Genomic DNA, 13,784 nt, shown 5'->3' on the forward strand with positions numbered 1-13,784 from the left:
CACAGCAGTGAATATTTGGCAAGTTTCAATTATAGCAAAAGTGTTAAGCCAGGTGTGAATATATTCTCTTTAATGAGTTAACTCTGATATTCTTGTTATATCGAGTCCACTGATTAGCAATGGTTGGCCATAACATGATTATTTAAACAGGGGACCTGAATATGGCTTGAGCAACTCACACATTTTCCCCATGAATGTGGAAATATGCAGCATGCTTTTATATTCTGGGCCTCGAAAAAAGGGAATGATAATTTTCCTGATAACATTTAAAAAATAATTCGCTTTTGCCGTAGGTTGAGAGAAGAGAAATCTCTTTGGAACCACAGCAGTTGGTCACCGTGCTCCCTAATTGGCTAGGCTCGGGTGAGAATACCCATGGCGGTAATTCTAATGGAATTACCAACCCTTTCTAACGATTTCACAACATGTTCTTTTCAGTTTCTATTCTAGGAAAGAAGTTGCTTTTTAAAGCATAATTACTTATATTGCCTGTCCAGGGGGCTGTAGACTTCTTGGAATTAAAAACTCATTAATGATTACATCAACGGATATATATGTTTTGTTCAGTGAGTTTCAGTTCATTTGTACATAAGTGACACTGTTGACCGAAAGTATTTGACTTTATTCTTTTTTTTCCTCAAGACAGAGAAATTGAAAAGACCACAGAATTGACAGAGAAGATTCTGTGCTTTAGCAATAGCTAGACAAAACTTAAACCTCAGCTTTGCAATTTATCATTTTAGTGGCAAGGGGGAAAGAAGATTAACTGTCTGAGCCTCAGATTTATCCTCTACAAAATGAAGACTATAATATTTGCCTTGCAAAGTAGATATAAGCATTAAGTAAAGCCATGTATTAAAACACTGTGCGGTGTCTGTGTACCAGTTATCCACTGCCATAATAATGTGCATTCTAGATCTACCAAACTCCAAAGGCTTACAACAATAAACATTTGCATTTTCCCATTTTCAGCTGTGTTACACTCAACTGACCTCAGCTAAATTTCTTCATGAGTAGGTTAGGGAAGGTCTACCTGGTTTTGGGTGTCCTTCACTGAGCTGAATGGTCTGTCCTCCATGTGATCTCATTGTCCAGCATTCCAGCTTGCTCACTGGTCCATGACTGCACGGCAAGGGTTGTGTTGGAGGGAGGGGTGTGGGGTCCAAGGAGAAAAGTAGAAATGCTTAAGCGTTTTGAGTCCTTAGGCTTGGAAATATCACACAGCTCTTCCTGCACTTTCTACTGGCCAAATGAAGTTACAGGGCCATCTCAGATTTGAGATGTGGGGAAATAGATTCCTTTTCTTCTTTCAGAGTGTTGTAGCATCTATTAAAAAGGGGCACAAGATACAGATGGGGAAATGCCTATGCATATTTGCAATCAATCTACTAAAATTTGGCCCAAAGGAAACAAAACATAAACCAGATCATTCTATTCTCGATCTATAAACACTAAGCATAAATTAACTGCCAGATGCCCCATAAGGTGCAGTATTGGATATATAAAATAATTCAGTATCCAGAATACTGATCTTTCTAAAGTATAAGCATGATGATGTGATTTCCAGTAAATATCTTCAGAGTCATCTTTGTCTGACACAATGGGCTTTACGCAGCTCATGGCTAGTCTACCTCTTTCAATCCTATCACTCATCTCTCTCACCAGCCCATGGTATATATCCACAGGGAACGCCTCAGAGGGCTTTTGCACATCCTTTTCTCTGTTCATGTCTCCATATCAAGCAGATCTCTTCACTCTCTCAAACTTTCAGCTCAGTCATCCCCTGGTGCAATTCTCAGTTGCCTCCTGTGGCTATCTTTTTCAGAGCTTGGCATTTCTCTGTTAGTGTCTTCTACTAGATCACAACCTCTTATAGGAGGTCTCTGTTGCCCCAGTGCCTGGAACATACAAGGGCTTAATAATTCGATGAAGGAAGGGATGTGTCTTTCACAAAATAATCTTCGTGGTGAATGCTTGCCATATATTTAGTCCCAATTTCTAACCCAGGAGGGCTGGGCACTATACTAAAGACAGGGATACAGCAATAACAGAAGAAGCAGAGTCTATTGCCAAGAGTATTGCTATTTTAGGGAGAGGAAAAAAAGTAAATCTGGAGAGAAATACTATGAAGGACTATGTTTTCCACAAAGGAGTCAAGTTTGGAAGTGTGCAAACGGATACTGGGAAACCTCATTAAAAGTGGAGCCAGGGGGCCACAAGGGGGAGCCCTTAGCAGTATCACGCCACCTCAATTACAGACCTCAGCAGGAAGGACAAACACAGACCTCAACAAGAAGAGATGAGGCACCTTGCAAGTTGATACAGCCTTTTTCCTACCTCAGCAGGAGGAAGGAGGAACTGCCCAGCAGTTCAGCCAGTGAGAAACAGTGACCACCCTGAGCCCTGGTTTTCCTCCAATGGCCTTTTCTTTGAAACAACCCCTTTCAATTTTTCCTTTTTCCCTGTAAAGTAACATGATTCTCCTTTGCTTGTTGGACTTGCCCATGGTTTTTGCTCTAGTTTGCTTGTCTGGAGCTGCAATTCCCTGCTAATAAACCCCCTTAGCTGATCAAATATCTGGTTGTTTATTTTTAAAGTCGACAAAAGTCAACCTAGCATATTTGATATCAAGAATTTTTTTCTCCAGTAGAATAAAATAGGAGTACATCTGGATTGTAACTATTTTGAAACATTTTGATTTAAATGAAAAAGCTAGTGAGAAATAGCTGAGCATCCCTTGAAAGCTCAAAATTGGGAAATGCTTAATACAAATATGTGCAATATGCCCAGTGTTTAGTTATGTTTTGGAGTTAGATACTCCTATTATCTCAAGGGATTCTTTATAGCCCAGTTGTGAAATAGATTTGTGAACTGGTCATTTCACTACTATATGTAAGTATAAAAGCAGAGAGATATTCTGTGTAGACTGGAGGATAGGCACAGGATTTGGATTAGAGTATTAGGGGAGTGTTCCCAGAGAAATATCATCTCAGCTAACTCCTCCTTTTTTTATTTTATTTACTTGGGGTGCCTGGGTGGCTCAGTGGGTTAAGCCACTGCCTTCGGCTCAGGTCATGATCTCAGGGTCCTGGAATCGAGTCCTGAATTGGGCTTTCTGCTCAGCAGGGAGCCTACTTCCCTCTCTCTCTCTCTATCTCTGCCTGCCTCTCCGTCTACTTGTGATCTCCCTCTGTCAAATAAATAAATAAAATATTTTTAAAAGAAAAAATTTTATTTACTATTTCTAGAGAGAGAGAGAGAGAATGCAGGGGAAGGAGCAGAGGGAGAGGGACAAGCAGACACCATGCTAAGCCTGGAGTCTGATGCAGGGCTCAATCTCAAGACCCTGAGATCTTAACCTGAACCTGAGCCGAAAACAAGTGTTTGATGCTTAATCGATTGAGCCCCTCCCCCAGTCGCCCTTCAACTATTAAAAGTTTTATCAAAAGACAATGAAGGATTTTACAAGCAAAATGAGAACCTCATTTCAGGTGAATTGCATAGTTGTTTGGAGCAAATATTTTATAACTGGCTACAATTGTTGTAAGTTGTCAGTAGTGAAAATGGATTATTGACTGAGGAATCTATCTAGAAACTGTTGTTTTTAACGTTGGTGGTACCAGCCATTGGAGGTGTTGTGGGAATTGTAGAGGAAAGTACAGTATTGGGGTTTTCATAGTGATTATGATGAAATGATAGCATAAGTCATCCTACAATGCCCAGGCTATTCCAAGCAAAGAACTATTGCCCCACACCCAACATGACATGTGGATCAAACACACAAACACACCCACTTAATTACCTGAGCCTAGACTAGAGGCTGTTTCTGTAGGTCAACATAAAGTATTTCTCAAGGATGTTACACATTTTGTAAGTTGTTTAATTTATAATACAAAATGCATTCAACTACAAAACAAATTAAGGAAAATAATACTTGTCTCATTCAGAACTTAACCAAAGACTGCATAAATTCTATAAAATCATGTCATTAATAACAGAGCTGATGATGAGATTTGAGTTGTGATGACACTTTCATAACAGTCTTACTGGACATTGTTGCATTAACGACTATTTTACATATAGGTACAAACCTCTAGTCTCTTAATTATATTTTCAAAGTAGTCATGATTAATCATTTACATATTAAAATAGTCTTAATTTGTTATAACTTTCCATTCATATTTTATATGAAAATGAGGGCATTATTTTGATTATTTAAATTATGTTGTGGGTAAATTATATTACCCATGAACAGCTTCTTCAACAAATGAGTGTTAATTTTTGTGAAAAAAAAGGGTATTGGCTTTGATAAGATTGAAAACCATTCTGTAGATGAAGATAGATATGATTCATGTGTGTTTGCAAAAGATAGAGATCACATTCTTAATGTGCATGAACTTTTCAAGTATGATTGTCCCTGAAATTACAAAAAAAAAATATCATGAGGCGAAAAAAGTTTACATTAGCACATAGTTTGAGAGTTCACATTCTTTCTGCAGTTAACCTGTGCTATCCCAGGCTCTAAAGTGATTGACATTAAGAAATCACAGTAGGAGGGGTGCCTGGGTGGCTCAGTGGGTTAAGCCTCTGCCTTTGGCTCAGGTCATGATCCCAGGGTCCTGGGATGAGCCCCGCATCAGGCTCTCTGCTCAGCAGGGAACCTGCTTCTCCTCTCTCTCTGCCTGCCTCTCTGCCTACTTGAGATCTCTGTCTGTCAAATAAATAAATAAAATCTAAAAAAAAAAGAAAGAAAGAAATCACAGTAGGAGACTTGGTAAGATCCCCCTGCCCTGCCTTTACCACATGTAGCTTTCAGGTACATTTGGATCAGTTAGTAATTTGGCTGCTGGTGATTATTCCCAGTTATGAAAATCTTTAAAAAGAATGGAAGTCTTTAACTTGATTTTTCTTGAGGTGTGGTCTTGAGACCAGCAGCTTTGATATCACCTTGGAAACTTGTCAGAAACACAAAATAGCTGGCCTCATTTCAGAATTGCTGAATCTGGGGGCTTTGCAAAAAAAAAAAAAAAATCTGTGTTTTAAAAATCTTCCAGGCCACTCTGGTGTTTTGCTCTAAGGTTTGGAAAACTTTGTTCTAACTTTTAAACTCTGACTATGAAATTTAGCATGATGAAAATACGTTGCTTTACACCATTGCCTAGAACACCTGTCCACCACAGGGCATCATAATTATTGCCCATTTCTAGGTAGCTATGTGGATCGCCATGGCTAGGTTCCTGAGTCTATTATACACCAGTCCAGGTGCATTGACCAAAAGAGTAAAAAATCTTTTTACTAAAACATTTATTATGCTTCCTTGGAATATGACAGAATGAATAAGAGAAAATTGAATTAATTTACCTTTGCTATAACTAAAATACTTTTTTTTCCAAATTGAAATATTTTTTAAACTTTTAAAAAAGAGTTTATTTATTTTAGAAAGAGTAAGAGAGAGAGCACAAGTGGGGGTGAAGGACAGAGGGAGAAGCAGACGCCCGGTTAAGCAGGTAGCCCCATGCAGGGCTTGATCCCAGGACCCTGGATCACAATCTGAGTCTAAAGCAGACACTCAACTGACTGATCTACCCATGTCCCTTTAAACCTTTTTACTTGAGTTTAGTTGACGCACAATGTTGTGTTAGCTTCAGGTATACAGCATAATAATTCAACTTCTTTATACTTTACTCTACGTTCACCTCAAGTATAGATACCATACCATCTGTCACCATACAGTGCTATTAAAATTGCATTGACTTATTCATTTCCTGACTGGAAGCCTATATCTTCCACTCCCCTTCACCGATTTGCCCACTTCCTATAGCCTTCCCCTCTGGCAATTGTCAGTTCTTTTTCTGTATCTATTAGGACTATTAAAATGACCAAATGGAATCATCGTTTGTAAACGAAACAGTTGCTTGGTGGTGAGTGGAAAACAGTGCATCCAATCAATCTTATAAGCCTGATTTATGAGTAAGAATTATGTGATGAGTAGATGTTGAGCTCTGAGAGCACATTAGAACTGGGTCATGGGAACTTCATACATAAATTAAGTGTAATGAGATTCTGGGAACTCTTTATTCATTGGTATTCACTGAGAAGATTCATCTAGATAGTAATATAATTTTAATAAGTCATTGCAAAAATGGCTATTCCTGAATATAAAATTTTAAATATTCTATAATGCCAACATTGTGCATACAGGTAAATATCTCTTTATAATTGCTTATATGCATTATATACATCTGAAGCCACTTAAAAGAGGAGCAAAAATAACATCACTTGTATCTTATATATTAACTCATCTTTATAATAGAGATCTAAATGTCAAGAAGAGGTTTAAAATATATTCAGTGTATGGACACCTGTAAAACATGTTGGTTAATATTTTTATCTCTACAATGTTAGATTTAGAGAAAAATGTTTTAGTGTCTCTGTTAAGTGGTAATATTTAGAATGCGTCTGGATTGAGGAAACAATGGAGTACGTTCCATACTGAATAGCCAGTGGCGTCAATATGTGTGACTGTATTTGGCATTTCATTGATGTCTGATCATATTTATTTGTTACTTTTAGGAAATTTCATTTTTGATTGCCCTCAGACAGAGGTAGAAACTCTCATAGAGCACAGCTTCCATCTCCTGGCAATCAGTTTGTGGCATTTATTTTTTCACCGCTTTCATTCTCCTGGACACAAGTTTAGCATATTCTGCATTTTCTCACGTGTTTTTCTTAGTACACTGTTTCTTTAGAGAAGTATGATGACATTTGTCTTGGAGGACACATGGAGAAATAAGGCACTGAATCTTGGGCACTTTGATTCTAGATTTCTTCTTTGTTTAGTGTCATTCTCACAACATACTTGCGGACATCATCTTTAAAGAGATGGAAACGTTTGTGGATTCTGCTAGCTCTTTTGGTCCCTGGCAATAAGGCACAGTAGCATCAGTGAGTCCAAGATTATCCTTGCCCCCCTTTTCTTTCCCCACAATGACCAAGTTGAGAACAATGAGATTGGCATCCATAAGGCAACCCTAAACAGATTTGTGCTTTCTTTCTCCAGTCCTCCTTGGTCTGTATCAGGAGTGCCCCTTACTCAACAGCAGGTAGACCCAACAGCAGGTAGACTCAAGACACCTTGCTTCATGGGGAGGACTTGTTTGTCATAGTCACCACTGATCTGGACCATATAACCCTTCCATTCTTCACCCAGAACATCAGCAGCAACTTGTGTGATCATACACTTCTCATAAAAGGCACAAAGTTTTCATTCATTGTCTACCACGATGAGTTTCTGGCAGCCACGATGAGTTTCTGGCAGCCAGTATCTGGGAAAGAGATGTTCAGCTTCATCCAAAAACACCCTACCACATCTGAGGCATTTTAGGTATAAGATCCTCAGACTGAGATTATAACCCTTCCATTGTGTATTTAATTCATTCAGCAAATATTTGTTGAATACCTAATTTGTCCTTTTAACTAAAGACATTCATAAAAACTTAAAAGAAACAATAAAAGAAAACAACAGAAATGTAGTTCTTAAAAATAAGAGACTGCTATTCTAGTGAAAGGGGCAGAGATATGAACCACCATAATATGGGCACTTAGTCTGCCCTTAAGAGATACAGCAGTATCCTGGGGGAAATACATTGCAGTGGATTTTTTAAGGAGTCTGCTGTGGGTTTTCAGCCATCAGAAAGGATGAACACCCAACTTTTGCATCAGCTTGGATGGGAATGGAGGAGATTATGCTGAGTGAAATAAGTCAGAGAAAGTCAATTATCATATGGTTTCACTTATTTGTGGAACATAAGGAATAGTATGCAGGACATTAGGAGAAGGGAAAAATGAAAGGGGAGAAATCGGAGTGGGAGATGAACCATGAGAGACTATGGACTTGGGGACAGAAACAGGATTTGTGGGGGAAGATGGGTGAGCCTGGTGATGGGTGTTAAGGAGGGCACGGATTGCATGGAGTACTGGGTGTTATATGCAAACAATGGATCATGGAACTCTACATCAAAACTAATGATGTACTATATGGTGACTAACATAACACAATAAAAAAATGTTACTGGGGAAAAACAAAAGAAAGCCTATGAAATCAGAAGAATGACATGTGTTAATACCATTGCATTTTATTTATAAAAAGTTTCCTCTTTTATGTTCCTAAGAAGTTCTATGAAGACAAAGCTAGCGGAGATTTCAGATGTGATTTTGGAATAATTCTTTATGATTTGCAGTTGTTATTAAGATGAGGTCACTTCAAGGTTCTGAATTCTGAGTCAGTCAACATTGGACTTATTTTTTGTGACAAGTATTCGCTGAATACGGATTCTAGGTAGGGCACTTTGAGCCAGTGGGAACCCAGGAAAAATCTGACAGAGTCAGATTTCAGTTTAGATGAGGGAACAGGTCCTACATATAAATAACAAAACAATAGAAAAACTCTTTCAGGTCTCAACTCTTTATTCGTTTCTTCTTTTTATGTATTACTAGCTGCAACTTTAATAGTATTTTACATTGATATAAGGCATTGTCTTTAATTCTGTTTTCATAGTTGAATTTAAGTTTGAAGTCTATTGAAATATATATGGATTATTTTGTTACTATATTGATATGCTAAACTCTATTAAAATGACATAAATCTGTAAATAACAGAAAGTAACATAAATAATAAATTGATGAAGAAAATTACCGGATAATCACATAAGCTAATCAAGTACAAGTTTTCACTTGCATATTTTGCCTTCCAATCTTTAAATATATGCTTGTTGAATCTTTTTGCATCTCAATGTGAATTTTAAGTACAGATAGTTTTATTTTCTAGACATTCATGCAATATAAGAGTATGACATTTAACAAACTAGTGTATGCTTTTCCTCATTTATAAAATTTCATGTAGCCAAACACATGTACATATACACTTTGTATGGTTGTTTTCAAAAGTGGAGCCAAAACCACTGCTTGTCTACTACTTGAATTTCTCACATGAGAATGTAAAACATGCAATAATTATAGATTTAACTCATTTTTAATATGCATATGATTTCCATTTTGTATATGTGTATATACATTATATGTGTAATTAAAACTACATGTGTATACATTTACTTTGTGTATATATTATATATGTGTGTATACATATGTACATATGTACATATACATATATAGGCATATCTATTAAACTACATGGTTTTAATTGTGTATTTTAGTAACAGACCCCACCCGACCCAAATATGTAAGACTTGTGAGTACCAATAGCTCCCATATTTATATTCTATGACTATGCTCAGACATAATGGGTGATTCCAGGGGACCATCTGAGTGATTTATTAATCACTGAGGGGCACCAATTGTTTCACACAGTTAAGGCTGAAAAACAAAAACTCAATTCACTTCTGTCTGGATGCCACTGATTTTGTTGTTTGATAAGAGGCTTTTTTGGACTTTTGTTCTGAAGAAATCAATAGATTACTGAGAACTGAGTAAAAATTAAAATGTAAGAAAATTAATACTAATACCTTATGCTTTGTTCACAGATAAGAATGTCAGGATGTGAGATATAAAGCTTTTGTATAAAACTAAGTTAAATTTGTAAAGTAAAAGTTTACTTAATTAATGAATTATCATATTCATAACAGTGTACTTTTAGTGAGAGCATTTCACCTAACATTTCATTTAGAAAAAATAATCTAACCTTCCCTGCACTTTTTAGACTTTTAAGAATAATGTATATATTTCTTTCTTCATAAAACCTTGGAGGATATTTATGTCTGCATTTTTATTTCCTAATGCCTAGTTGCTTCATCAACTGGTTCTGTGTAACATAGAAAATGCATTGCAATATGTTCATTATAACTGAATCATTTACTCTGTATGCCTATTTATTTAAAGTGTGGACGCAAAAAAAAAACCACGTATGGACTCAGTTTAACATTCTGGAAAGTGGGTTCCTCTCTCCATTTTAAGAAAGGTGGTAATAAAATTAATTAATCAATTCATTGAATTATGGTTTGTAGTGTCTTCTAAGTATCAGACAATAGTGTAGGAGGTAAAAGTATAGACATAATGCAATCAATGAACCCAAATTAATGATTCATGGGAATGAAATTTATAAATCCCACTGCAACTAACATGAGACTCATTCTGCCAAGGCAGAATGCTAAAAGGATTATCCCCACTATTATTTTAATTTCAGTGATTAGAAATTGGTGCACCATAATCAAGCCATTCTCCCCTTCCTAGTTCCATTAGAAAATCTGTATCTCTCTCTCAGCAAACCTGATGAAGTGGATATGCACAGAAAATACCGGCTCTGAGGTATAGACAGTGACAGTGATTCATCTCTGCACTCATCATTTTACTTTTCTTCTCATCTTCCTAGCACCCCTCTCCTTCTTCCTGTTTTTTGTTTTGTTTCGTTTTGTTTTCTGTCTTCTGTGTCTAACTTCTCTGTTCTTTATGCTCAGTTTCTCAATTCCCCTTAGGAAAGAGAATTTAAGTGAATCATGTACCTGGTTTCCATTCCCAGGCAGGTTTGCATTTTCAGCAGAAATGAGAAGGCACTCGGTTGTTAATGGTACAGTTTAAAGCAAGAGGGAGAAGAAGGGGAGAGAGGTTGAGTATTTAAGGAGGTTATTAAAGTCATGTTGATGCTCGGAAATCCTGCCACTTAGGCAGCAATTAAAAGGCAAAACCGGTCTGAAACTGTAATCACCAATACCTTTTCATTCTTCTTTGGCAGCGACTAATCTCTCCTTTACCCCACTTGACAGTTTGTGTATATCCCACATTTTCCATCATGTGTCAACAACTGGAACTATGGAATTTTACTGAAGCTGATAATAACCAGGTGGTGTGAATACACTTCTGACATGCAAATATTCTCTTTCTATGCATTGTCAAACACTTGTGATAGGACAGTTTCCTGCATTCCACCAGGTGATCAATATACTACAGCAAACAAATGCCACAGAGAGAAGGAGCCAACCTGAGCTATGTGCTGAAAGAAACAGAAAAAAAATAATTTAAAAGATCAACTTACAATTTTAAATATAGAGAAATATTGAGTCTTCTCCAAGCATTTATAATTTATTTTATGTATGTATGTGTGTGTGGCATTTTCTTCTTTTTTTTTTTTATAAGATTTTATTTATTTGTTTGACAGAGAGAGAGAGATCACAAGTAGGCATAGAAGCAGGCAGAGAGAGAGGGGGAAGCAGGCTCTTTGTTGAGCAGAGAGCCTGTTGCGGGATCCATCCCAGGACCCTGAGATCATGACCTGAGCCGAAGGCAGAGGCTTAACCCACTGAGCCATCCAGGTACCCTCCTTTCTTCTGAATATTTTATCAATTTTTATCATTTTTGAAAAATGTAATTGATGTGTTGTTTGAATTCCATGCTAGTTCTTGTGATTATTTGGAAAATGAGATAGTAAAACTGACTGGACCCCAATTTCCCTATCTGTAAAGGGTTTGATCATCATATGCTCTTCAATGTTAGTTGATAGATTCATAGGATCAGTAGGAATACATGGGTATATCCATTTAAACATTATTTTACTACTCATTTGCAAGATAGTCTATTAAGCCCTATATTTGAGTTCACTTACTTTCTTCACTACTAATGAACTACTATCCACTTTTCAAAAACATTATCTTTCTCGAGGAACTTTCAGACAACTTTATGAGAGTCTAAATCTATTATTCTTTCCCTTTCGAGAAATATGTTGTACCTTTTTAACTCAAACCCTTGTACTTTTCAATCTTTGTGTTATGTGGAACTATATTCCAGGCCAATTTTTCCTCTAGCTACGTACCCACCCTTGTAAGTCAGTGGAGAGCAGCTCAATCATTTCACCTCAGGTAAAACATTTGTTTTGCTTATTTAAACCTTGTAGAAGCAAAAGCCTCTTCAGCCCATTCAAGAGGGGACCCAGCCTATGTTCTCTAGTATGTAGCAGGCTACCAAAAAGCAAGGTCTTTATAGCTTTTCTGAAATGCGACTGTCACTGGAATATTTTGTCCAATAAAAGTCTTACATAAACCTCTTTATTAAAGAAGAGAAATGGATATTGAGGACAAAAACTAAATGCAATTCATTAAGTTGGTTGTTGCCAATTGCTGTCTGAGAAAAGATGTGAAAGATTTCATCTTATCAACGGCTTATAACGTGTTTTTCTGGGAATAACAGATGGAAGCTCTAATTTTGATTATATATACAGGAGTTTTTGCTATAATAATCTGGTTTCTTTTTTGAGCCACTCTTAAGTAAACTTAAATGCTGATTTGCTGATCACGTGTGCATTAAAATCTGTAAAATTCTCAGAATAAGCTGGAAAAATGTGGAGTTGGAAAACTGCGTAGATTATAGGGATAGTGTGAGGGGGCTCAAATGGTTGAAGAGTATAAAACTATTTCAAAGAGGAATTAAACTTTGAGATGAATTTAGAAGAAGATGGAGTGGAGGAAGGGAAATTGGGGTAGAGGTCATCGCATGAACAAAGGAAGAGAGACATGACCACATGGACAGCTTGGATATGACAAATTCACAAAGTGTCAGTGGTGTCCTGGCAGGAACTGAAAAGATACTGGGACCCTTATATGACAGTCTAAAGATCTTAAACTTTACCACTCATGAGCAGTAGCAGCTTTCTGAGTTTAATTGAAATCGGATATGGATAGAGCATCTTAAATGAGATTTATATGCTCATAACTGCATCCATGCAAATTTCTGATTCAGGGCAATGATATTGAAAACAGCAAAGGCAAATTCTTTCCCCTGAAATCCTTGCAGTGAAATCCTAAGTCTTTTGCAACCTGGAAAACATCTCAGAACAAGCTGCCAGATGTTACTGGCAAGAAGCACATTTCCCAGAATAGACTCCTATTTGCCATTTTCAGAGATTTAGCAACATATTCCGATGTCAAAATGGATCCCTTCCACATCTTTCTCTCTGCTGTTTTACTAATAGGAAAACCCCAAAACATTAAAGTAGATGATCTTGTTTAATTCTGGGAATCAGAAGCAGGAGATTTAAGAGACATCCCAACAGTGATTGCATGTTATTTATGGTGACACAAAATTAAAATAAATACTTCATTCTAAATATTGTTCTGTTTTCTCACAGCCACTGTTCTCTTCCAGACTTTATCATCTCCTCCACATCATTGTAGAACCTAATAGACAGGTCCCCTGTCTCAGTCTTCTCCTCCACCCTGTACTTGAATAGCATGAATAGTGTCTCCCATACTGTAGTTTGAATAGTTGCCTGGTCAGGGCACCTGAGTGGCTTGGTGGGTTAAATGTCTGCCTTCAGCTAGGGTCATGATCCCAAGATCCTGGGATCAAGCCCCGTATCAGCCTCCTTGCTCACCAGGGAGTCTGCTTCTCCCTCTGTTCCTCTCTCTCTCTCTCTCTCTCTCCCTTTTGCTGTCTCTCAAATAAATAAATAAAGTCTTTAAAAAAATGCAGATGGCCTCATTTCTTCCTCTCTCAAATCCCTTATATCTTCCAAAGTCTTATAGGATTAAGCTCAGACTCTTTATCATGGCATACAAATTTCTCAGTGAACCATCCCATTTGCTAAGTTTCCAGACTTACCAGCAGTGAATATTAGGCCATAAAAATTTTATATCATATTTATTTCTCTATTTCTTCTCTTTGCATCCTAAAGCTATATATGCATATAAGAACTGGGTTTGAAGGACAGATTCTAGACTAGCTACAGAACAAATTGCAGTCTAGTTTTCATAAAATCCTGAAAACAAGACAGAGAGAAAGTC

The 13,784-nt window shown here is 37.0% G+C and overlaps 1 pseudogene; it reads right to left on the minus strand.

Moving 5' to 3' along the window:
• Positions 1-6,595: 6,595 nt before the first annotated feature.
• Positions 6,596-7,350, minus strand: LOC116599846 (annotated as a pseudogene).
• Positions 7,351-13,784: the final 6,434 nt, after the last annotated feature.

This window comes from Mustela erminea, chromosome 9 (genome assembly GCF_009829155.1).
Source record: "Mustela erminea isolate mMusErm1 chromosome 9, mMusErm1.Pri, whole genome shotgun sequence".
Lineage (NCBI taxonomy): Eukaryota > Metazoa > Chordata > Mammalia > Carnivora > Mustelidae > Mustela > Mustela erminea.